This window comes from Polistes canadensis, unplaced genomic scaffold (assembly GCF_001313835.1).
Source record: "Polistes canadensis isolate GaletaPanama2010 unplaced genomic scaffold, ASM131383v1 scaffold_4, whole genome shotgun sequence".
NCBI lineage: Eukaryota > Metazoa > Arthropoda > Insecta > Hymenoptera > Vespidae > Polistes > Polistes canadensis.
This window is the reverse complement of record NW_014569551.1, coordinates 1,214,923-1,241,811: the sequence shown is the minus strand read 5'-3', so window position 1 is coordinate 1,241,811 and position 26,889 is coordinate 1,214,923. Positions and strand designations below refer to the sequence as shown.

Here is a 26,889-nt window from a genome sequence, read left to right as displayed (position 1 = left end):
CGTGAAGAGCTCTTTTTACCATTCTCTCTCTTTCTCTTTCTCTCTCTCTTACACATATACACATCTACACACACTCTTCCAGTAAAAAAGAGAGAAAGAGAGGGCGAGGGAGATACTCGGCTTTTTGGTCCAGCGGCAAAGCTACGTCGTAAACCATGTCGCCGGTTTTCATATAGAAAAAAGAGAAAAGTACTGGCAATGGAAGCGAAAGAAAAACGGCAAAGAGAGAGAGAGAGAGAGAGAGAGAGAGAGAGAGAGAAAGGAAGAGTGGAAGAAAGAAAAGAACCGATCGTAATACGTGTGATCGTAATTTTTCGAGACCGCGTACGGCCGCGAATGATTCACTCGAAAAGCCCCCATAGCGACTGACGATCGGCAATCATGATACCCCGCCGTGTGCTCTTGTGCCAGGGGTTAATAACGGCGAGAACGCTTTCAGGGAGCTATATCTCACCCGTACACCTCCTTAAGCGGCATTCACAATATCGAAATAACATCTTCCGGAGTTTATTGCGACTGGAAAGGTCCTCGCGCGTGAACAGTTGAGTGCCGACTCCTGGTGAATCGTCCCACCTTAATTATAAACCCATACGCGAACGTTCCAAATGTGACTCCGTTTAATCGCGATGATCGTAGGTGTTGGAATGAAAGGCAATCAAGATTTGTACCCTTTAATTATGATTCTATTTTTTTTCTCTTTTCTTTTCTTTTCTTTTCTTTTCCAATTTTCCAAGTTTCTCAGGAGTGTTATTCAGGAAGGTGTGATATTCGCAAAAAATTACAAATACATTGTTAAAAGGGAAGAACTTAAGAGGAAAATGGGTAAAAACGGGATAGAGGGAACTCAGAGAAACAGGAGTTTCTATTGACCACCAGGGACTTAATTACGAACAGACATATAGGAGAAGACTGTAGTCGTTCTATGGTCTGCAGAATTACAGTGGAAAGCTATGGAACTCGACTAAAGATAAATTATCCACAAACTCTATTCCCGACGATGGATCGTAATAAATGAGCACCTTTAAATTTACTCTCTACCAAGGAAATACTATGTCCGTGTAAAAACTCTCTCTTCAGGCGTTAAAATATATCCAATAACACACTTTAAACTTTATTGGAGAAGTCTTCAAGTTTCTTAACGTTATATTTACTCAATGTAGATACTTTGATCTAATCAAAGTAAATATTATATAACTCAAACTTTACCTTTATATACCTTACTCGAAAAATAAGTTCTTTTAACACCCTACGAATATTCAAATGATTATATTATATTATAAAAATCTACATTCGACGAAAATCTTGCAATAATATAAATGATCAGATTATCTTGAAAAAATAATGTGCGAATAATTGGTAAAAAATAATTAATGAAAATTAATTAGTGATAACAAAAATAAAGATAGAGCGATAATTCGAAACGACGGAAGAGTGGGGGGAGGGGAGGTTCTTCATTGTGAAAGACATTTTAACGGAGTTTCGGCGAAGCAGAAGAAGAAGAAGAAGAAGAAGAAGAAGGCGCGAGACATTGAATTCGAGCGGTAGGTCGGGCTTTTTCCAAGTAATCGAACGAAGGATTGAGCGAGTGACTGAGTGACTTACAATACTGATAGGATCTCCCTAATGATCGGACACGAAACTCCCACACGCATCCCCTTCATCGTTTCCCCCTCCTCTTATTGCTCTTCTTTCTCTTCCTTCTTGTCCTTTTCTCTTTTTCTTTCTCTCTCACTTGCTTGTCCTTCTGCCAGCATAGCGGCCGACGATCTCAAAACCGAGATCCTTCGAGCCCGGAGAGACGTTATCGGCTCTGGACGTTCTCGAACGCTGATCCTCCTAATTGTTGACACGCCGATCACATGCGAGGCCACGCGCATGCACACGTATAAGCTTATATCCTCTCCTCGTAGTATAAGAATCGTATGTATCCTCTCCTCGCTTGTCTCTCCTTTTTAATCCGTTTAACGGATCGAAAACTTTTGTAAACATTTTTTGCCTACCCCTGAAAAATGAATTGGCTTTTATCATCAGATAAACAACTGTGTCTATACCTGTTCCGTTCGAAAGATACCAAAAACATGTCTATGTATGTTAGCATCCATGCATATATACATTTTATACTTATCTACTACTATGCATATGCGAATCTTCTCTCTCAGCCAAGAAGAGGAATAGATTATTAAAAGGACTGACGACATGACCGATGGACCGTTTCGTAAAACACGAATCGCGACATTTTACCTTTTTCTTTTTCTTTTTCTTTTTTTTTTCTCTCTCTCTCTCTCTCTCTGATTCTCCCTTTATTTTCTTTTTTTCGCTCCTCGTAAATATTATACGTTCGAAGAAGCACCAAAGTCGTTGACGATTCGAAGTGGCTCGTCTCCCTTTGCGACGACAGGAATAAAATGGGAATTGTTAAGGATCTAACGACTCGCGCTCGTTTATTGCTAACAGGTCCCGGATGAACTTCTCTTTTGCGATTATTTCTCGACAATAATCTCTCTCTCTCTTTAAGGAGGATGTCTTTTAAAACGAATACCGGTTCAGTTATGTTTAAATAATTATAATTAGGTGATCCTTGCTTGAATCATGATATTATTACACTGTTATGATCGAGCTCATTTAAAAATGAACGCTCGTAACCAATCGCCTTGAATTTGTTTTTACGAGTACCAGTTTAATTATTGCGAAAAGTGAACGATTTTTTATCAATCTTTTTTTTTGGTCCATCATTATGTATTGTCCTTAATGCGATATACATCGAATGCATAATCCTTATATTATCTTTATGATAGAATAAGAAAAATATCTTTTATTTGATCATGACCTCCCAGAATGCGTTGATAAGTGAGTCGTTAAAGATTGCTCGGATCCAACACAACTAAAACCAGCGTATTCATCGTTGCTAGCTCGTATTCGATGACGCTCGAATTCTCGAGCAACGTATATAGTCCTTCGAACATTGGCTTGAAAAAACATTAAAAAACGTCAAGGTTGAACGTCTTCAAGATTTTACTGAAGTAGTAGGAGTAGGGAATGACGAAGAGCAACAACGTACTTTAGTGTTATAATAAACTACACATTTTCCTTTCGTAATCTCGCGACACGGAATAGCAATCGACGTTGGCACGTTGGCAAACGTTGGTTGGAACGCCGATTAAAAAGCCAATAAAATTTTTTCGTCTTTGAAGCATCGAAAACTCTCCAAGGACGTCGCGTACGGGCACGTTAAACGGATGATACATCTGTGTAAAGTATTTTAATAGCACGCTATATACTGCTCGTTGTAATAGCGAACGACTTGAAGATTAGATGATACTATATTAAACCATACCTATCTTTATGTTCTCAAATGCATGACGTGGTGGATACTTTTACGAAATCGTGACTATTAACAACAAAATTCTTAACCGTTTCAGTCCCAAACAGCACGATGGCAATCTTCAGATTTTGTGTTGAAAAATTCCAGTACATTTTAAGCGCTATGATAAATGAGGGTGCAATCGTTATCGCGATGTTTAAGATTTTTCGATCTTTTTCTTTTAGATGTCTTTGGAACTCAAACGGTTAATGAGATGAGAAAAATACACGAACCGAATGAGACGAAAAATTGATGAACGCATCTTCTCTCTTCTCTTTTTCTCTATATCTTGTTAATGCCTTCGATGCCGATAAAACATGTGATAAGATAATTTCGAAAAAGATATTCCAATTCGTGCCCATCTAATAGAATTTTCATTCAATCAATTCATTTTCCATTAAATCAATCCACGTTTGATATTTTATCATTGAAGGGCTTTACGTAAAATCAAAGTTAATCTGCGCTTCTCTTATATTTATAAATCTATTAAAGAAAAGTGAATGGAAAGTTATGAAAAGGAAAAATATCGTTCGGACGGAGAGTAGAGCGGCGTAATTTTTTGTTACATTGAAAGATAAATATAATAAATACATTGGTAGTTTTTTTTTTAAGAAACTCGATATGATCTTATTACGATGTGGTAGATCAAAAGGAGAAATAAAGAAAGAGAAGACAATTTCTAGATTTCCCGGTCACGTGCTGACGACACGCGTTGTCGTGTCGTTGGACACGTGCGAGCCGTCGACGAAACAACGTCAACGACGACGTCGAGGTTTCCGGCGACCCCTTCGGCACTCGTTGCACCATGATATTTCACTCTTCGTCTTTGTCTACTGTGTTGACAGACTCGACGCGTATAACGATTCCGCCTAAGCGCCACCCGTAGTAATAAGTTTCGATCGTGCGGCGACATTCTACGAAACGGAAATTATTCCACCTTCAGGACACGTTCGAACTAACCACGGTAGGAACCCGTGATAACCTACGAGTAGTAGGGCTTCTATTTTAGATTTCCAATTATTCGCTTCGCTGTTTGGACTGTGATTCTCGATCTAACGATTATTAATGACACGAGATGGACGTAAAATGCAATTTCACGGGGATATCCCAAAATCGAGGTAAAACGATCGAGAGATTCTCGATGTATCATCCGTCGTTACCTTTACTCAACGTGCTTTCAACCTCGATTTCCACGAATTTTATTTTATTCTCTTTTCATCTTTTTTTTCGATAGAGAAATTCCAATTCATCCATCGAGATCGTTCACTGCCTCGTCTACTGTTCCATGTAACAGATAGAACAATTTTAATCGCTTCGAAAAATATCGTTAAATCTCGGCTCAAATCCGAATTCGTATATTTGTAATCGGAAACGCAAAGAGAAGTATCAAAGTACCTACATACATACACATACACGACTGTTCAGAAAAATACATTATTGAGCAACATGCACATACACACACACACAAGCGATCAGCTGATTAAAACGAGTCAAAGTGTCAATATCAGACTGATCACTTTATAACGGATCGCCAATCAGTACAAATCGTATCTCTACATATTCTTTTCTTTTTCACATTTTTTCACATTATTTCACATAATTTTTATTCAGTACGAAAGTATTACTTTTTATTCTCAATCAGTCAATCAATAATATAAAAATAGCATCACAATCTTATTATCCAAATTATCGCTAGTTTCTGTCTTAACTCTTTGTGAATTCCGCGTGTATTATTTAAATAAAGTATCATGAAAAATAAATATTACGATTTCACCGCTATCTTCAAAACAATGCCTATGTCGTATCACGAGAGGAAATGATTGAGAAAATAAATGAGAATGAAAGAGATAAAGAAAGAAAAAGAGAAAGAGAGAAGAAAAAAGAAAGGAAAAAAAAATGTATCCATCCAATGCATTTGAACTTAGCTTGCGCCTGTAATCGTAATTTTCTTTCATCCTCCTTAATAATACTTTCCACCCGTATTCCGAGAACGTGTTAACCAGATCGGCTACGATCAACGGTAAGAAAAGAAAGTGTGCCCGCGCTCGCGAACAAGAGATATACACGCGATCCCTTCTCGTGACCTCGCATATTCGCCTGGGTAAGAAGAAAATTGGCGTCTTGGATCGCAAGATTCGCTCGTTCCCTTCGAGAAAGAGTTGCTCCATGAAATTCACAAGGAAACGAGGGAGTCAGTCGATACGAAAGAAAAGAACGAAAGGTAGTAGAGAGATGAGAATGAGAGGAGAAAAGGATAAGAGAGAAAAAATAATAATAATAATAATAAAAAAATAAGGGAGAGGGGGGAAAGGAGCAAATAACCGATCCATTTCGCGGTATTTCTTTATCTTCTTTTATTCTTCCTCGACAAGAAGAATCCGCGACTCTACGACCGTAGTAAAGTGGCCATGGCAAACTTAAGGACCATGACCAATGCGATTTGGTCGAGCATATTTTTCTTCACCATCGATATAACATCTTTGTATATTATTTCCTTCTTTCTTTTTGTATATATTTTCTCTCTCTCTCTCTCTCTCTCTTTCTCTCTATATCTTTTTTTCTTTACTTTTAAATTCGACCACGTTCATTCTAGTACGCAACTAATTAGACTCAATGAATGCAACTTAAAACGACACGATCTTTTGACCTTTTTTCCATTAAACGAGAGGAAACGTTCGTTGATTATCAACTCTACGCCATTCTTCTAAATCTCTCTCTCGTATTCTGTACTTCTGTAATAAAAAAAAAAAAGATTCGTCATCTAGATTTTTTGGATTAAATCGTCGTAATCGTTGAAATGAATTTATTTGTTGTCGTCTCTTGGGGTAATAACGTAAATCTAAGAATATCGCTTACACGTCGTCGACTTACGAGAAAAATAATATGAGTCGGGGGGTGGGGGAGTGGGGGAAAAAAATAGGGAGCGAGAAAGAAAGAATATGAGGGAGAGAGTAAAAGTTTTTTAAAGCATCGCTATAATTTAGCGAGCAGATGCGCGTCGCTCGACAGCTAATTAGCCCGTTGTTCCGTTGTAGCGAAGGAGAATCGACACGATCTTAGAAGCTCAGCAACCATGCGGGATGCATTCCTCCTTTCAACAGCTACAATTTCATCTCGCGTCACCCGCGTCTCCGTATGGAACAAGCAACGACGATAACTATGACGACAACGACGACGACGATGAGGAGCTCGTAATTTCCGTGGCCCTCGAGGGAGAAAAGTTCGACGAACTTTTGTGTGTGTGTGTGTGCGTGTGTATGTATTCGTTAAATATCAGAAATTAACTAATTTCATTCGAACGCGTTAATTGCAAAATCTAAAAAAAAATATCTCCTTTTAATCACATTTAATAAAATATTTATATATTTTTCGAAAGTAATAGAAAAATTCTATTGCCGATTTTTTTTAATTTATCTATGCTACGGGACAACTTTGTATTTTCGATTTTCAAGATGGTCGTTATCGTTCACGTAAGTGTCCACAAGTGGAAAGAAATAGAAGAAAGTAGATACTTCAGAAAGTTTTAATGAACTATATCCACTCGATACAAGCAATTGCGTAACGATTTAAGGAGAAGAAATGCACCATTATACGTACGATTCTGTCTCCGTCAAAGAACTCGATGTACATAACGAGTTTGCAGGATCGCGGAGCACTTTTCCGCCTAACAAACCGCTCCTCCTCCTCCTCCTCCTCCTCCTCCTCCTTCATCTCCTTCTTCTGTTCAACTTTTTCCTTCCCTTTCTCCATCTTCTCGTTTTTCTTTCCTTCTTCTTGTTGTCGTCATCGTCGTTGTCGTCAAGCGAAAATTTCCAAGAACCTTAAACCTCTCTCTTTATTTCTCTTTCTCTCTTCGTGAAAAAAAAATACTCGAGTCGCGCGTAGAAACTCACAGAAGCATCCTCAAGCGATTCGAGGGATACAGGACGCAGGAGCGTATCTTGTAGAAGGAGTGCTATGAACGCGAAGGGCGCTGGAAAACCAAAGTCGTAAGGGATAAGGACCCTTTGAGCATGGAAAAGGGAGTTACCTAGACTACGCCAAAAGGAACTCTGATATGAAACGTAGGTATATACCTACATATAAATATATTCCCTATAACGAGTACGATAGACAAGAAGAAGAAGAAGAAGAAGAGAGACAGAGAGAGAGAGAGAGAGAGAGAGAGAGAGAGAAAGTGAGAGAGAATTAGAAAAGGAGATGAAGGAAAGCCGTTACGTCGTCTCCCCGAATCGACGAGGATTTGATCTCCGTTCATTGTACTATCGAAATCGATGGGATCCAATTAACCTCCCTATAAGAGGGCCATAGCTCCTATTGTCCCTCGGTACATACGATTTCCCTCCCGCTCTCTTATTCTACCTACGACCGATCCGAGGCTTAGAGACCACCGGTGTCGGTATACCGTCAACAGTATTACCGAACAACCCTCCTATAATTCTCTTCTCCGTTTCTCTCCATCTCGTCGACTTTCACAAAGCTTCAACATATATATATATATATATATATCTATCTATACGCTTTCTTATTTCCTGTTTGATTTCTTCATCCATCGGTCTATACGATTCTGTGGTGGTACTGGCGACACACAAAACGCCATTATCGGGATTTCCCCTAATTGATCTTTCTTGGGTGAGAACGCCTGTTAACGGTTGAAGCCCTATAACAAAAAAGTCTTCGCGATAGCTAGGGACTACGTGAATATGTGTGTGTGTGTCTGTATATATATATATAAATGTAACAACGTATGAGAATATACGAAGATCTCAGTATTCTGTTGCAAAAGGAAAACGAATCATTCGACTACGTCGATCAAAGGAACGAATAAAGACACAGGTTGACAGTAGTAGAATACGGTACTTTGGTGAGTTGCCATTGAAAGAGCTTTTTAAAATCCCTTGACGTCTTCTCTTTGCCATTTCTTCGTCCTGAGATGTCCATGAAAATGTATCGTCCTACGCCAAGAATCCTCTATATTCCTCTCGATATTCCTTTCTTATTAGATATATCATTCCTCTTATATAATTAAACGATCAATTTACTAAAGATTAATTTTGTATTAGAAATTCTTAACTAGGAAGAAATTAATTGGCTTTATACTTATAGAAAAAAAGTACAGTCATATTTAGACGTTGTAGAAAGAACTAGACGTGTTGTTAAATTGCTAGGCGTATTATAGATAGTCGGGTCGAAGAAATATTACGATTTCATAGGAGCACCCATAGAAAAAGATAGAATGAAATAAAAGAAAAGAAAAGAAAGAGAGAAAGAGAAAGAGTGAAAGATAGGGAGGCGCGGCAGTTCAACTTTGAACTCGGTGCACTTCGTGACGCATCGACGTAAATTCAAGACACGTCGCTCGAGGCGGAAGTGACCAGGATGTTCAGGGATAGCCAAGGAAGAGTAAGATAAAAAAAAAAGAGAGAGAGAGAGAAAGAGAAAAAAAAAGGGATAGAGAAAGAGGCGGAGGCTCGCGTGCGTATCCTCGTGGTAGCGTATCCAACGGCAAAGTTCGCACCACGGCGTGAGTCGAAGGTGGAAAGAAAAAGCTCGTTGATGTATTGCACGGGCAGGCGAGGGCATTCCCATAACGTCTCTCTTCATTAATTCGAGTCGTCCGACTCTCGAAGTTCTATCCTTCCAGTGCTCGCTCTTACACTAAGTCGTTGCAAATGACTCTGACCGGTAATTTCATTTCTTCTTTCGCGCGAAGAAAGCATTCTGCCTTGTTTTCTGTTTTCTCTCTCTCTCTCTCTCTCTCTCTCTCTCTCTCTCTCTCTCTCTCTCTCTCTCTCTTTCTATCTATCTTTTTATTTCTTTCTTTCTTTCTCATCTTCTTTCACTCACTTATAAACGGTCGCGAGATATACCGAACACGTCGAGTTTGATGAAGACACACAACATTGTACTCACTGTCGGCTATATTAAAGCCTCATAAGCCACCGCTTATGTTTTGATGCATCACAACACATCCTCCTTTTCTTCTTTCCTCACCTCCCGAAAAAGGCTCTTCTCCCCCGTTACGAATCTTCTCTTAAGGGTCGTACGATGATATGAGTGGATTCGTTATTCCTATAATATGGAGGGACTCGGGAAATCGAATGATGTTATAGAATCCCTCTTCCATTATTATCTAATATTGATAAAAATTGAAATATATTCTTATCTTATAAAATCTCTATCTAATTCAAATTCTACAATAAACTACTCTTTGATATTTACAAAATTCACTTGTTCATATATTTAAATACAATGTAAACACGATTATTCGATAACCCTTTTCAAAGTAGTATCAAAACGCCCATGGTTTTAAGCATACTAACGAGTCTTTATATTAGCACTAATCGATATTCACAATACCTGCTTAAATCTTGCACGAATCGATTCGAGTCTTTTGCAAGATAATACGAGTCTTCTTCCATTCTTTCTCATCTACTAAATTCGGCATCGTATCTTTTTTTTCGTATTAAGATCGCTATTATCGATACATTATTCATAGAAAGCAGTCGAGTATCCTGTATAGGCACTACTAGTCTCTCGCAAAAATCGATCTTTACACAATTGCTGCAAATATTTACCGTGTGCCTGTCTGCTTGCCTGCCTGCCTGCCTGTCTGCTTCCTTTGGTGTGTACGCATATTGCGAGGGATTGATTCTTTACGGTCTTAACAGAGCAGCGCCCTTTCGAACTCGGAATCTCTCCGCACGTTTCGAACACGCTTGCGACATACATAACAAACAGGCAAAATCGCTTGCATCCAGGAGTGAAACGTGGGAGTGGAAGATGGATTAAGAGATAAGAAGGCGTATCAGGACCAATCAATTACGTCTAACGGTAGCCGAGGGGTCGCGTGCGCGCGAGCGCCCAACAAAAATGCAACGATGGTGAATCATTCTTCTCGGTAGAAAATCTCCGAAGTACCCGGGAAGCTTTCACGAGATAGAAAAGAGCCCCTAAAAGTGAAACGATTTCTGAAATATCGTTCCGCGTAACGGGTCGACGATAAGGCCGATCGTGATTCTTGTCTTTTCTCGTTGAACGAGGCCATAAAGTTCTCTAATCGCCTCCTATCGACCACGAGAGAAATGCCGACGATAAAACATCCCTTTCTCCCTTCCTTCCCCCTTTTCCGATCCCTTTTCGTGTTCGCACGACGAAATCGGTATTAATACTAGTAATGTCGTTTCCACCGAGATCTTTACTTTTTTTTTATTCCAAACAATAAAGAAACGTTTTATTACGATATTATGATGAATTCAATGATCGATTTACGTAATATACATCTTATAGCCATATTTCGCTTGGTATAACAGCAATATCTGACTAATTATCGTGAGACGTTCGCAAGCTGTTCGATGAAGCCTGCGGCTACAAAGAGAAAGAAAGAGAGAGAGAGAGAAAGAGAGAGAGAGAGAGAGAGAGAGAGAGAGAGAGAGAGAGAGAGAAGAGGGAAGAGGGAAGGATCGAAACTATGAGGGGTGCAACTCATCTTAGGTCGAGAGGATCTGTTGCATTAACGAGAAACAATTTACCTAAAACGCCCAGCTCTGCCAAGACGTGTGCCAGCCCCACCCTACTATAAATGCGAACATAAACGTATCACCCCGTCGCCCAGAACGATCAGGGGTAGGAAGACAGTGCTTATATTCTAGGGTACATTTTCCATTGTGTCTCGATGGGGCGACCTGAGAAGGATACAGAAAAAGATAGGTAGAGAGAACCAGAGAGAAAGAGAAATGATCCCTGAAACGGAATGCTTGTAATTCTCATCTTATCCTGAAAATGGACGAGCAGACGTGCCACGGGAATTCACCGCAAGAAAATACACCCCTTGCAATCAAATACAAGTGATCAAATGTTTTTCATTCCCCTTTTTCTTATTTCTTTCCATTTTTCTTTAACCCTCCTTTAACAATAGGTCTATATTCTTTTTCATTCGTCGAAGATGGAAACCGCGGAAATGAAAACTGGCACAATTATCGAACGAACGTATCAAAATGTGTATGAGAGAAAAAATAATTCTTTATTTTTACAAAAGACAAATGTGGACGAATACGAGAGCAGGAGAAATATTAACTGCACTATGCGCGTTTAAAAATATCGTAATTTTCGGGGCGCAACGAGTCGCTCACTTTTCAACTAATAATATATAGGTGTTTATAAACATTTATCCATAACAAATGGTTGATAAAGATGTTACAGGGTCCATAAACATATCCTACAGGTTAAATGTCCAAAAAAAAAACTATTTTTTCGGAGATTATGCACGTTTTCCAGATTTGGAGCCATTGCGCATCGTATCGAAATTATTAACCCGTCTTTTTGCCAAGCTTGAGTACCTGAGACGCGTTATAAATTGTTACCGCGCTACGCGATATAGTTCGCACACGATTAACTTTTTATTATAAGATGGTGCACAAATGAAGGATCGTTAAACGCTCGTAAAAGGCCGAAGTATAATTTTACGACGTAGCCTCTATTAACGTACGAAGTAGCTGGGCCTTCTTCTTCTTTCATTCCTTTTAACTTCTTTTTATCTTTTGTATCTCATATATACCACCCAATGACTACCCTTTCCTCACTCATTGTAGACACTTTTTTATTTAGAATTTTTTTAAATGCACAGACTCAACTCATTTTAATCGAACGATGATCGCAACGATAACGAAGGTATCCCGTGAGATGACAAAAGTGTGAAATATTCTCACGGAGGAAAGATCATGCAGGTTATCGTTGATGTAACCTTTTCCGATATGAACTCAACAATGTGGAAAACTTGTAAAAAGCTTGTTTATAAAAGGGCGAAGTTCGTTGGAACGTCGATAAGGATTACTTTGGTAATTCGCTATGGTATAAGTCTTGTTAGGCGTGTATTCTTGTTCGTGTCCTATGTATACTTAAATACGTGTATGCGTTGTTATGGGGTGGGACACAGCATAGCCATGGTTTAAAAGGGGGTTGTAACACGTTCCTACGCGCGAGCTTGTACGAAGGGTACGAAGAAGCCCTTACCTCACGTTTCGTTGTAGAAGCCACTGTTGACTGTATGAAACAAATCAATAGTTTGCACCAAACGGAGTTAAAATACGAAGAACAAGGCAAAGAGAGAGAGAGATATATATACTTGGGTTTTCGTGGCTGGTGACGATTGGATGGGGTTGCTCAGGATCCCGTGAAATGATATCCATCGGAGCAGAATGAGATAATGCTTCGGCTTTAGTCGGCTCGCTTACCCTCGATATTCGAGATCTAGGAACACTCTAATCGACGTCTTAGCGAGTCATATCCTGATACGCTGTCAGTCTAATCCTCCCGCCTATTCTACACGTTATTATCGATGAGAATTATACTGAAAAGAAATATTCGTTCTAACGTTAAAACAGCCACCTGCAAATCGAATAAAGCTTACGACATTTGCAACCAAATTTTTCTAAGTGCAGTGAAATACGAGCCAACATGAAATCCGATTTGTTCTTCCTACGAGAATCCTATTTGTTATCGTTGAAAATACGAGCAGGAGAGTAAGAAGCAAGAAAAAGACGAGAGAAGGGAACACGAACGAGAGGTTAAAAGAAAAATAAATCGATACGTTCGTTTCAACGCTTTATTTAATAAAAAAATGTTCCGCGATATTTTACAAGCTTCAAATGGAGAAACTCCCATTTTAAAAGTTTTTCATCAGCCATATGAAAGTACTAAAAAATTTTTGTTCCGTGTTCTACTTTCGATTCTCTTTTTTTTATTGAAACCTTGACTAAAACAAGCACAGGATTACGTTTTATAATAGCACGAAAAAGTGAGAAATTGAGAGGAATCGAAGAAAATAAGAGGTAAAGAGAAAAGAAGTTGTCGAGAAAAAATAAACGGAACCCAGCGCGGAAATGGAAACGCGAAAACGGAAAATCGGGTATGCTCGAGAAAACACGGTCGATTCAATAGAGCGGTTTAGTTCAGGAGAGAAGGGCTAAAGGAGGCCGAGTGGAGGTAGGAAGCTCAAAATGTGTTCTTTTGAACGCACGTCGAGGAGGAAGCTGCCGAAAGCGAGAAAAAGAGAAAAAGAGAAAGAGAGAGTGTGGAAAACAGAAGGGTGGATGAGAGCACGGACTGCTTGCCAGAATTATAGGGTGCTTTTGCAGCGTGGTATACACGCGGTTCAACTTATACGCGTGTCTATGTACAAGTATGTATATACGCATGCGCATATACGTACATATACACCTATCAAACATTGAATGTGTGCCACTCAAAATCGGTGACCCTGCTGCACAACTAACAGTTGTCGACTCTTTGTCAATTTCCCTAAGCGATTAGACCAGACAACGCCCTTCCCAATGGCACCCTCGAAAAATTTAAAACTTACCCCACTCCTCGCACTTTTCCGCGCGCGCACACGAACTAGCCTTGCGATTCTCGATTGCTAACACTCGTCTATTTTCCCATTAGGCACTTACTCCTGATTACAGAGCACCGAAGTCGAAGTGCACGAACTTTGCTTTCGCAATCACTACTACTAGTACTACAAGTCGAACGCATTTAAATAGATCATCGAATGTAGCATATGGCGTTTATAGTGAGTGCCGACTTTCGATTAATAATTTAACGCCTTAAACATGCCTACGTACTAGTAACAATTTTCTATCGAGATAGGTAACCGCTTATGTTCAGCCCACGACTCTCGTCTACGAGACATCAGGCTTATTCACTACGATAATAATACTGACTACAATTCAAATATTTATGCAAAATATTCTTTTTACACCCATACACTATTTCGATTTTGTAACTATAGTTATGCAGTATGACTAGTAATTAGAAAGCCTTCGTTTATTTTACATTATCGATAATAACTTTGTATATGTATTTCAGATGTATATACAAACTTACACTTAAAAAAAATGTAGGTATACACGTCGATCAAATGTCATTTTTTCCTCGTAAAAAAAGCAAGCAGAGAAGATAATTCGTTCAGCACGCGTAACTGACAATATCATGGTATATATCATAAATGTCCTCTTCCACGTAACGACTCGATAAAACCTTCTTCTCGCTTACACGTTCCTTTTACAATATAAATTATCTATGGGGAGTGGGGGGGATATACTCGCGGATATATGCGTTCTTTCTTTCTTTCTTTCTTTCTTTCATTCGGTTCTCTCACACGCCCTCGGTAGTTTATTTGCATTATTCTCGGTTTATTCGCGAGAGAAAGAGAAGCGTGGCTCGCGCTAGCACGGATGTATTTGTAAACAAAAATACAAACGCATCGCGTTCGGCCAATGCGACGAGAGCGAGGTTAATTGCCCGGACAGCTTTGGCAAATACTGTCCCCCGCTATTGACAGACGTAAATAGCAGGAAAATTTTACTCTCAAAACCGGTCTCCCGACAGCCGTTCCTCTGTCCCAAAAGCAAACATCAGGAGTAAAAGTGAAAAGTGAAAGGCACTAAAGAGCATTATTTGCCAAAAATTTACGACCATTATTCGATAATCGTCCCGGCACTTTGGCGTGCTCGCGCCAAGAGTTCTTGTGAATTTTAATGACAATGTTGGTAATAATTTAGCGTGCTTACGACAATGCACAATCCTGCGCCACAATTCAAATAGATATCATATAAATCGATGGAAATTTTATAATATCAATGTTTCGTAACGTTCGGAAGAAAAATTCTGTTATTATTACAGCGCCATGCTGTTATTACATTATTACTAACCAATCGAGTTCTTTACATTTTTCTATATAGATATAACTATATCATTATAATATAACATTTATAAATTATGCGTCTTTTTTTATTTAATATTGATACACCATATATATTTTCGCTCACATATGCTTCATTATATACGTATTTATTATAAATAACATATTCGATATTAAATTTGATTTATAGTGCATTTAGTATTGAATCAAACTAATAATTTAGCCGATGGACAAATTGTTAATAGAATCAATCAATTTCTATTTTGCCAAACCAATATTCACACACACACACACACATTATAGTTATCTGAAAACAATGTATATCTTTTTTACAAATCTATCGTTCGTTTTCATGAAAGTTTCAAGCCAACACATTTCCAACGCGAAGCATTGTTTTCATTACCTCTCTTTGTATAAAAAGCATCATCAGTCCGTCGTGTAAACGATAAAGTACCAGACGCGAATTGAAGGAACGTAGCTGTAAGGCAAGTGCGTGTCGCCGCGGCTGTATTTTTTACTTTAACAAAAATGCACGTATGGGTCAGTATTGCGGAATATACACTCGACTAGGGACGAAGTCACGTAGCTGGTATTTTCAACACGGAATATCACGCCGAGTCGGGATGGAGCGAAGTTCGTAAGAGGGCCGCATTACCGCCTTGGTAATCGCAATGATTACGAGCCCCGGGGTGTACGCTTTGCTATATGTAAGAATCGTGTATGCGTTCCGCGCGAGTACCGTATATAGAACGCTTTACTGCCTACACGCTCGATTCGGATCGAGAAAGTGAACAAAAGGGGGGAAAATAAAAAAGTAGCGAACATTGAAGAAATTACGAGCCGGCTACAAATGTTTGAATGTAAGAAAGATTATACGAAATAAAATCTATAGATTCGTTTATGAATCGTTTAAGAGAATCGTTTTTGTATGTGTTTCTTCTATTTAATAGTTCGGCAAAATTTCATCGGTTTCGATGAGCCGTGAATTATTTCACGACATTTAATATACATATGTATTTATTATATAACGTATAATAATACTAACGTATGTTATAGTGTCCGTTCACCCTCGATACAAAACGTATCATAATAAATTGATAGATATCGTAGGGGGTTACATTTCGTTACATATCGCTATGAATTTTTTCCTTCACGGTCGATTAAACCTCGTGCGCGTTCGACTGTCGAAAAGTCAAATGGATAAGTAACGTAGGGGTCAGCCTCGATACTCCCTAAGGTCTTTTCTTCGATACTCGAACTTGTTGTCGCCCTAGTCGACGATTCTCAATGCGATGCTGCGACAACAATAATAGCGTATGCTGCAAGTGGAAAGAAGGGGAGGGAGAGAAAAGGAGAAAAAAAATGGTAGCTTTGAAAACGTCTCGACGAAAGGAGATTTCCCGGAGGGCGTGGGTGTCGGCGCATTAACTTTTTTTTTAAGGTTAGCAGCTATCGCGGTGCCGAGAAGTCGTGGCGCGCATTCCATTGTCGAGGTTTGCTTCTCTCTCTCGTGTGAGAGAGAGAGAGAGAGCAAGAGAGATTTCGAGAAAAGGAGAAGAAGAAAAAGACGAGGATAGAAAGAGAGAGAGAGAGAGAAAAGTAACGACACAACGAAAAACAAGCACGTCTGATCGTCGTCGTAGCCACGATGTATACTACGCCTATGTAAATCCGAGTATACGATTGTGCCACGGCAAGAATACACGCGCTCCAACTCCTTGCTTCACGCAGAGCGGAGGCATTTCTTAGCGTTAGAAAGAAGCGCACTAGCGCAAACTTCATGACGCACCGTAAAAGCCTAGCGCAAAAGAGAAGCTCGCATAGATATCGGTTTTCTTCCTCTTTACTTTTACTAGTTATTGCCTATCGATTCCTATGATCGTCCGTCTCTTTCTTAGTAGACACCGACAAGTGAACTTTTCCTTATCGAGTCTAACCATCATCGTTCGATGATATTGGCTAACGATAGTCACGTGTCCACTACTTCCTTTCGCGTACGCCTTTATAATACCCTTTCGTTTCACGTACGAACTTACGTGCCTGACGTTTCGAGCCTGATAAACAACGATACGTTCTCTCCTGACTCGTTCGATTTCCTTTTATCGCGGCTAACATCGCAGAGATAACATTTTCTTACATTTAAACGAGAGTGTGCTTGATTATTTTTCTTATCATGATAGGCAAAATACGAAATAAGGTACGAGTTATAAGTAACATTCCCGATTTCAAGTTAGCTCGTTTGTTCGTCGTATTGTTTTCGAGAGGAGTACGGAGTCTAATAAAAACAAACAAAAAACAAAAAGGAAGAGAGAACAAAAAATAGACATTGGAATAGCTTTAACAAAAGGCAAACGTAAAAATAAACTAAACTCGATTGAAAAAAACAAACTCGTCTAACTTTTAACAATCTTTTCTGTATGTATAAGCGCGAGTTTGCGTGAGAAAGAACTCGTCGTCGACCATAAAGCTCACGCGTCACCCTTGTCCTAAATTTATTAGGATCCTATTGTGGTCGTCGCGGAGGTGTGGATACCCGGCCAGGTGCATCGATCTGCCACGCTGACACGTGCTCGGATTCGCACATCAAGCTCAATCCCTTTTACTACCTTCACCAAAATACGTATGTCCCCATACCGTTCCTCTGTCGCGTATTGTGTTTTGTTTTCTCTAACCTATGTGTGATATTTTTATACGATCTTTTTTTGTTTTTTTTTTGTTTTATGAAAAAGTACTCTCGTATTTTTTACCGGGAAAAAGAGTTTGTAAATAGTAACGAACGTATAAAAGGGAAAAAAAGAGAAAAAAAGGACAAACAAATAAACAAAAAACGAAGGATTTGTTTATTTCATATTCATTTTCCTAGTCGTCGAATTGCGTGAGAACGATCACTATACTAGGGAGACAACATTGACAATGGAAATAGCTTGAGGTCGTTTTTCCCGATTTGATCCTCCCGCGTTGTTTCGTTAAATTCTCCGGTTTATACGATCGTCCTCGTAACGTTATTTCGATCCACATTGGTCGCCAACTTGATTTTCTCTTATGGGAATGACCAGCATTGGTACTCCTTTATGGACACCATAACGGCTTGTCAGCAGCTTTCTCTCAGCCGTATTCTAGCAAAGAGGTCGATAATCGTGGGCATTGTTTAACGCGTTTTACGCTAGTGGCTAGAACAAAACCTCCACGTATATCGAATTCGAAGAACCCGCACCCTTATCGAGCCGGACACATAACGTGCCGCGTTACAAGGAGGATGAATTTCGAGGGAAACCGAGAAAACCTTACCGAGCGAGCCGGATGTACTCGAGGATAATCGAAAGTACGTTCTCGAACCTTTTAACTACGAATTACATAACAATATCTTATCGACAATCTAATCCACTTAAATATCTTGTACTTAATTACAATCATAATAGATTGTTATTTTTTTCCTAGGATTATCGGACTCGAGGGAACAACAGAGTAATAGAAAAATAGATATTAAATCGTAGTATGATAGTTAAGTATCGATGCGAAATAAATAAAAATAATTCTGTCAAGTAGGCATGTGTGTGCAAAAAGTATTAGAGGAAAATTACACGCTAGAATTATTTAGCGCACTTAGAAAATTCGTTACGCTATCGAAGCCATGAAGAGAGTATTATCCGTGTTTCATGGTGCATTAAGATAATACTACGAGCGATAAGCCACTAATCTTTATAAGGGACGTCCCAGTTGGGACAGTGCGAGCGTAATCTGTCGAGAGGATGACCATTAGGCGAGTGAAAAAAGAAAAAAAGAACAAAAAAATATATTCGACCCACTCCGTAGAGCACGATATATCATTCGACGCGAAACCTAACTTCGTTCACCCTTCTTTCAACATTCTCTTCCTTATATCGTATTCTATTCGCTTTTTCGTTCGATCTACCCTTCTTACACGCGTACATTTACTCCCCTCGTCCCACCGTGTATGTATTAAACGCTACATATATTCTATCTTTCTCTCTCTCTCTCTCTCTCTTTACGGTCCTACGCAACGAACATTAGTAGAAATGTAATCTTACTTAAGCATATGTCGGCATGACCGATCGGACGGTCGACAGCTCGAATAAATAATAGTTCAGAGAGCATCCCTCTTTTATTTTTTATTCTTTCTCTCTTTCTCTCATCTCTCTCTCTCTCTCGTCCTCTTATCCACATAGTTGTGGGAATTAAGAAAAAAATCACATATGGGTACCGGTGCGTACGATGAAGAAAAAAAAGAAGAAAGGGCCGATGACAGAACCCTACATGCTGGTAGCTCGATTGCATCAATAACCATCGATCCGACCACTAAGTCCTTACCTAAATTCAAGTACACGCACGAGGAAAACCCTCGTCATCGCTTCCAGGTCTTCTACTCCTCCCTTATATGTACGTACTTATTTCTTCGAGCGTTTACCTACTTGCGCGTGCATGTACTTTGCACTCTTGTTTACCAAAGACACGTGTCCTCATCGATCCGCTAGTAGTAGGCTGTTCAACTTGGAACATACTTTTCCAAAAGAATAAATTTCGATTTAGGCAGGAACAATTTGTTTCATCGTATTTCAAAATATTACAAAAAGAACCTTTTACGATAGAGATAAGAAAGTTAAATCTTATTATTAAATATCATAACTTGAATAAATGTCAAATATTAAATCTCGCAGAATAATGGGACTGTATAATTGAATCTCAACTGACATGAGTATAGAGGCGTAATAGCTTACGTACAATGATTACATAAAGCTGGCATTGTGTGGCCACTATCGTATACGTCGATTCGATCGTACGTTCCACGTACGTGAAGCCTAAGAGCGTGTTATAAACGTGTATGCGCCTAGCACGGAACGTGCCATGGATATTAGCATACATTCACGTTCGTATGGTCTTCCGGTAGCCAAGTAGTAGTAGCTTCTCCTATTTCCGATCGAAGAACTTCTGTTATTACGCGATATTCATTTTTCCTAATGGTTATCTTACATTGCAAATCAAAGCCGATTATCTTTCGTAAAAGACGTCGATCATTTTCCACGAGTGTTTTTATGGCTTGAATACCTGTTATATGACAAATAGAAAAAGAGGAAATTCGTCGATACGGTTTCACTCTATTGGAATAAACCCCCCCAACCCCACCCCCGTTCGTTTCTCCTTTTCCCTTATTCTCTCGTTAAGACAAGAGAGGATCGAATTGCACGTGAAAGGGAGCGAAGAGAAATCTGGGAAACCGTTTGGTAACACGAGGAGAAACACATGCTTCGTCCCTATCGGCCACTAGTACCTCCTAGTGCTTACTATTTTTTCCTTTTTCATCTTATTTTCTCGTGTCGTTGCTTCTTCTTCTGCCGTCAGAGAAATAGAGAGAGAGAGAGAGAGAGAGAGAGACCTCGTCCTTCTCATTTTTCCGTTATTAGATATTTTTCCCATCTCTCGAAGTTATCTCGAAACGTTTCGTGCATTACGTGAGCGTATAATAACGTAACCTGAGCGATGGAACGCGGGTGTTTCTCGCCTCAGTTTCTCTATCCATCTTTCCTTTCTTCCTTTCTACCTCGTTTTTGCTTCCTCTTTTCCTCCCACCCTTTCTCTCATCGCGATGGAACCGGATGGGATAAAAAAGCTCGAGGATATACGTGTCGGTACACGTGTCGCCGTAAGTAACGAAAGTGTCGCCGTCGTTGTTGGCGTGGCGTCGCCCGAAGACCATGGATAGAAAAGTGCTTAGGCTAGGCGTGTCGTGGCTGTCGTGTTTACTGTCGAGCTTTTTAACTCTTTTCAAACCTTCCGACAAACGTTGCGCGAAGATCAAAGACCGTCATGTAATTCGTCTTCTTCTTCCTCTCTCTCTCTCTCTCTCTTTTTCCCTTCCTATCTTTTTCTGTATTTATCTACCCATCTCTCGTTCCCTACGCTTGTTTTCTCTCGCGATCGAAACAGGATATGCGTAAGATATTATGAAAGGTTTTCGTGTCTGTTGGAAACTAGTGATAAAGATTTATTTTGGCGCGAATCAAAGTTTCTCCAACGGGGACAGAAATTGCCAAATCAGTAACCAACGTTCGATCGTTCAGTAAGAACGAAACGCATCGACGGAAGTGGAAGTACTCGCTATTGTTTCGATACAAGTCCCGTAGACTTTCAAGTATATAGCTTAGAATCTGTGCCAGGAGTGCATACTATGCGCGCATTGTCCCAAATGACGTCACCCTAGACTCCAGGTTGCGAAACTAGTTTTCTTAGACAATCGTTTGCTCCTGCATATACACTGTCCTCCTCTACGCCCCGTTTTCTTCTATCAAGTCTTCGTCGTCGTCGTCGAAGTTGTCGTTGTTGTTGTCGTCGTCGTCGTCGTCTTGAGACGTGTATGCACACAGATATACTGCATTTGCTCACTGTTCATGTATTCCTTATGAGAGAAAAAGACAGCGAAAGTCTAGTTAGGCCAACGATCTGCCCACGAGTCAGGAATGCCAATACACATACACACACACCTGGACTCAGTTTCTGCGAGGGACGTATCTCCTCCTCCACCTCCACCACCACCTCCTCCTCTTTTTCTTCTTCTTTCTTCTCCTCTTCCTTCTTATTACGACAACGAGAAGGGTGACTCATTCAAGCTGCCAAAGGATATTAATAATACCTCGCAGATATCCGATTGAAAAAAAGAAATCTTACGAAAATAAAAAGATAAAATAAGAAAAATATACGATATGTGTGTTGTATGCAAGCAGCTTTCACTTCCTCGTCGCAAGGTAACGCCAAGTAACAACGGCGGCGATGGCGGTCTCTCAGCATCTGGCCAATTAGCGTGTCGAGGGAAAAGATCGCTCGCGATAGTACTATGCTTGTCTGTGAGCTTGGTGTTAGGGAAGAGAGTAACATCGGTAACAGCCATTGTATTTCATCGCTCGACGCGTCGATTTATCGACCATCGAGATTAACGATGCCGGTGAAAGTCACTTGTATTATATATAGGTAGTATGTACCTATCTATGTGTCGAAGTAGATGACGAGGGAGGAAGGTAAATAATGCTCGTGAAATCAAAAACTTAACAAAATAGAATCGACTTTTTGTATCTCTATTCGTTTTCTTTATATTTTCTCTTTCTTATTTACAAATCTTTAATAGCCCCTAACACAAAACGCATGTTCGATTTCGTTTCCCTCGACGTTTCTTTTAGGATTTCGTATAACGTAAATTTAACTTTAGGTCTTTTCCTTTTTTCCGGCATTTTAAAAAAAAAAGAACAACAAAAAAGAAAGAAAGAAAGAATAAAAAGAACATGGAAAAGCTTACAGTGCAGGAACTCGCAAAACCCTTTCGACGTTTTCTCCCTAAGGGCGAGAAGCTAGGAATACCAAGGAGAGACAAAATAGACAGGACGTTTGAAGTGGCCTGAGAAGTTACTGGAACCGCCGAAGAGAAAGATAGAGAAAGACAAAGAAAGAAATAAAGAGAGAGAAATAGAGAGAGAGAGAGAGAGAGAGAGTCCATCGCGTTCTTCATCTCATAGACAGTGGTAGGCGGAAAGGCAAAGGCGAGCCAACAGCTGTCAAAGCCTCCTCGGACTCTCTCGGCCTCGTCCTCGATTCCCCTCGAGCAGTCATTCTCTCTCACTCTCTGTCTTTCTATTCCTTTCTTTCTTTCTCTCTCTCTCTCTCTCTCTCTCTCTCTCTTATTCTCTATTTCCCTCTTCTCTTTGCTATAAAGATACCGTGGTATCCGATGTTGTGCTTGCTAATGTACTCGGCCCGTGTTGTATGCGTTCGTCGAGCAACGAAGGACTACTATGAAGGAACGAACGGAAACAATATGCGTGTTTGCCTTCCTATTTAGACAGCCTCGCGTTCCTCGGAACAAGACGTTCTCCGTGAGTCATAGAACACGCGCAATGTACGCGAAATTCTCTCTGTCTCCTATATACGATTATGAGTACGCCTTTAATACCAGTTATTCATCTCTCGTAAAATCAAACACGCGAGACCTTTTGATTCATTAATGGGACTCGCGAATTTTCCTACCATTTCTCAATGGATACCTGCCCAGCTGAGTTTTTCTCCTCTTGTACAATGAGTAAACAGAAATACAAAATTTTTCTGTCTAAAATAATAGCGGTATCACCGTTGGAGTAGTCATCTCAATTACTACCACCGGGTGAGTATTCAACAACATTTGTAGTTCGCGGTGAGCTCTGTGGTTTAAGAGCGTATCTACAAACTACAAACTAGGTATTGTAAATTAAACTGTGGTCGTCATTTCTCTAGGTCGTATATGATGACACTCGACGATATAGAACGAACATTTTTTTTTCGTCTCTTTTTTTTTTTCAAGCACGAGTACGGGTGCAAATGAAAAAACGAAATAAAACGATTCGATCAAAGTTAACACTACGAACAAATTTTTCACGATGAAAACGAGCAACGATGTCGACGAAACGAAAAATGACGGTGTGCGAGAAACAGAGAGAATCAACGAAAAGAGAGAGAGAGAGAGAGAGAGAGAGAGAGAGAGAGAAAGAGAGAGAGTAAAAGAAAGAAAAGGTCTTTCTTCTCTTGGCAAAGGACGTCACGTCATGGAATGTCGAATAGTCACGTTTAAGTGAGCGCGTACGTGAAAGTAAAGACGGAGGAACCGAGTAAAACAGAACTGAGAGATGACGAGAGAGATATAGAAAGAAAGAAAGAAAGAAAGAAAGAAAGAGAAAGATATAGAGGAAGAGATGAAGAAGGACGGAAAAAACGTTGAATTTTCGAAGCGTGGCGTGTACAGTCGGTAGGAGGCAACTATCCGAGCTTTGATTTCGAGCCGAAGGATTTAACCGCTGACACTCGACGATGGTGGCGCCTAATGGGCTTGTCTCGCGCTAAAAATATATTTCGCTTTGAATTTCCCTTCCAGGCTTTGCTCCGCACAGTGGGAGAGGGTGGGGCGAGGGGTGAGGGGTGAGGGGAGCCAAGCAGCATTGCTGCAGCACTACGTTACTCCACTTTTCGACCGGTGAAAATAACTCGACCGATGCGCCAGCCGCTCGACTCGTTTCTCTATTTCGCCTTTGTTCGGTGCAACCCACCCTCCCCACCCCGCCCCGCCCCCATTTCACCGCTACCACCACGTTCTACCAAACCGTTCTCACTCTACCGTTTCATTTCTATCGCTTGTCGCACGTGAGAAGAAAGAAAAAATTACGAGACTCGTGGACGAGCTAACAACAGAAGAAGAGATAGAAATGTCTCGTATATAGAGGCTTTTTGTTTTCTATGTTTGGGGTGCTTTACCCACGACCCGCCCTCCCCCTCCACTTTCTCCCTCCCACTCTTTCTTTTTCTCCTTCTATTTTCCCTTCTCTTGAACGCGATTGTGAGACTCCCTTTTAAATGAATCTAAATGCTTGCAATAAGACCAAGCTTTTTATTTTTCACATCGAATCTGTTGAGGATAAGTGAAATAATTGGAGGGAGGAGGGGTGGGGAAGGATGGCGAATAACGCGACGACGTTTATGAAGCGATCGCCAGGTAAATCATAGTCTCGTCGTTTTCTTCTCGCAACAAGAAATATCACGAGCTTGTTAATTGGGGAGTAGGACAAAAAAAAAAAAGGTAGACTTTACCCAGCTTCAATTCTCTCAGACGAGATATCGTGGTCATTACTTTGACCATGTGTACACATGGGAGAACTCAAAATACTCCGCATCATCCTAGCAAGGTGATCGCTCTTGTTCACGTCACATCGTTTGTCACTTCTTCTAAGAGTAACTTCTTCGTCGTCCAAAGAACACTAACGTGATGAGAGAAAAGAGAAAGAGGAAGAGAAAGAGTAAGAGAAAGAGAACGACAGCGAGAGAAAAAGAGAGAGAGAGAGAAGAAGATGAAAACAAAAGGATAGAAGAAGAGCAAGAGAAAATCGTACCAATTTACCGCTTTACTACCCAGTAATTTCCTCTTCTCTTTTACCACGCCCTATTGAAACAACAAATTCTCTCAAACTCCTCGCGATATAGTATCTTTTTGCTTGTCAAAATGAAAGTATATAAGTCTTGGGTCGGAAGTAAAAAAGTTGAAGTTAGATTTTTTACGGTTTACTTTAGATTAGCGAATAATTTCAATTAGGGGATACACAACAGGGCGTTTATTTATGATCATTTTTCTCGAGATGAAAGATAAGAGGTTTTACATTATAATCGATCATGTTCGGCAAATCAAAACGAAATGAGGAAACGTGCGTTAATCAATGGCCACCGTGATCGCGAACATATTTAACGTCGTCGGCATAATATAATCGACTCATCTTCGGATAATGTCGTAAGAAAATAATCCCGAGAGAAAACCGTAGAAGGGAAAGAGAAGTAAAGAGTCGGCCGGTAATATGCGCTCGTCTTGCAACTCTACAACATGTTCTATCTTTTAGCCGGTACATGAAGAAAGTATCTATTATACTAGTCACTACTATTCTCATTATTTTCTCACGAGGCTCGAATCGAGCCGACCTCCAGACTCGTACGAGAAAACTACGCTCGTTCCACTCCTCGATCTATCGATCGTTTGTTTATTTCCTCAATATATACTCAACACATCGCGATGCTTAAACGATAATTAAAATCGAACTAACAAAATTATGTAAACGAGCAAGCTATAATAGTCACTTAACTGTCTCTATTTATTTATTTACGAACACGCACGTGTATTATTTTTCTTTATCTTTCGATTAATTTTATATATACTCCTTTATTTATTTAAACTAATTGATAGACAATTTTCTAATGTAATTTTCCTAAATTTATCTGTTTGTTTTTTTCTGGGACTGTTAACGAAAGTACAACATTAAATTGAAACGACGAACAGAATTTTTGTCCAACCCAAGAATTCATACATCAATCGTTTCGACAATTCCAATTGTGCTGATAGCTTTTCGCACCGAGTTATTTTCAGTTTCGCGCTTTTGTGTGTAAACAAAAAAGAAATAGCAATTTTAGGAACTAAAAAAAAACGAGCCCGATCGTTCAAGAGAGAAACTGTTTTGGAACAGTGGTGGCGAAACAAACGCGCTATAATTAAAAATTGTTTCGGAACTTTTTGAAGTTTTGGTACGACGGACGGATAACAATTATCGTTTAGTTTTTCCATCTGCCCGAACCTGCTAGTGTTATCTACATTTGAGCCCTTTTCAGTTTGCCAGTATTGATATGTTGCCTTTTTTTTCTCTTTGGAGGCCTTTTAATTGTAATAAAAAAGAAAAGTGGGCAACAACGATCATCAATCAGTAAAACATAATTAGCGCATAATCATTCATTAGTTCTTTTTTTTGTATTACATAAGTACACAATTTTACACGACTTTTGTGCTACTATCTTTAATGACATTATCAACATTCCGATTCTTTTTTTATTAATTAAACTGTAGTTCTACGAAAGGACTTAATTTGGAAACTGTAAAAAATTGAAACAATGTACGCAACAACCGATTTCGAATTAACCACATTGTTTTTCCACATAGTAACACTCTAGTTGCTTTTTTATTCACGCGTGACGCACAGTAAATCAAGATTTTCCAACGTTTCCAACATGCATCTGTGTATATTCGTCGTGATTGAGAGAGAAAGAGAAATAGAAACGTGTCGGAATGATCTAACGCTTTCGCAATTTCGCCAATGAGAATTTTCAATTACGTACAAAATCGAAAGGGAGAGTGGTAGTTCCTGTGTCAGGGATGAGAAGAAACGAATGGAAGAAAATTGATTTCTCTCATTCACGTAAGATAATTGAAGAAAGAGAAGAAGGAGAGTTTCAATTGAGCCGATTAGAAAAACTGCGATATCGACACGGA

The 26,889-nt window shown here is 39.7% G+C and overlaps 2 long non-coding RNA genes across 2 annotated transcripts in view; both read left to right on the top strand.

Moving 5' to 3' along the window:
- The window catches only part of LOC106787384, a 463,752-nt gene that overhangs the window by 379,408 nt on the left and 57,455 nt on the right, over nt 1–26,889 (top strand). The window lies entirely within an intron of this gene.
- Nucleotides 4,186–6,736, top strand: LOC106787391. The gene is made up of 2 exons (XR_001381772.1): nt 4,186–4,479; nt 6,397–6,736. It is a non-coding gene; the product is annotated as an uncharacterized LOC106787391 (long non-coding RNA).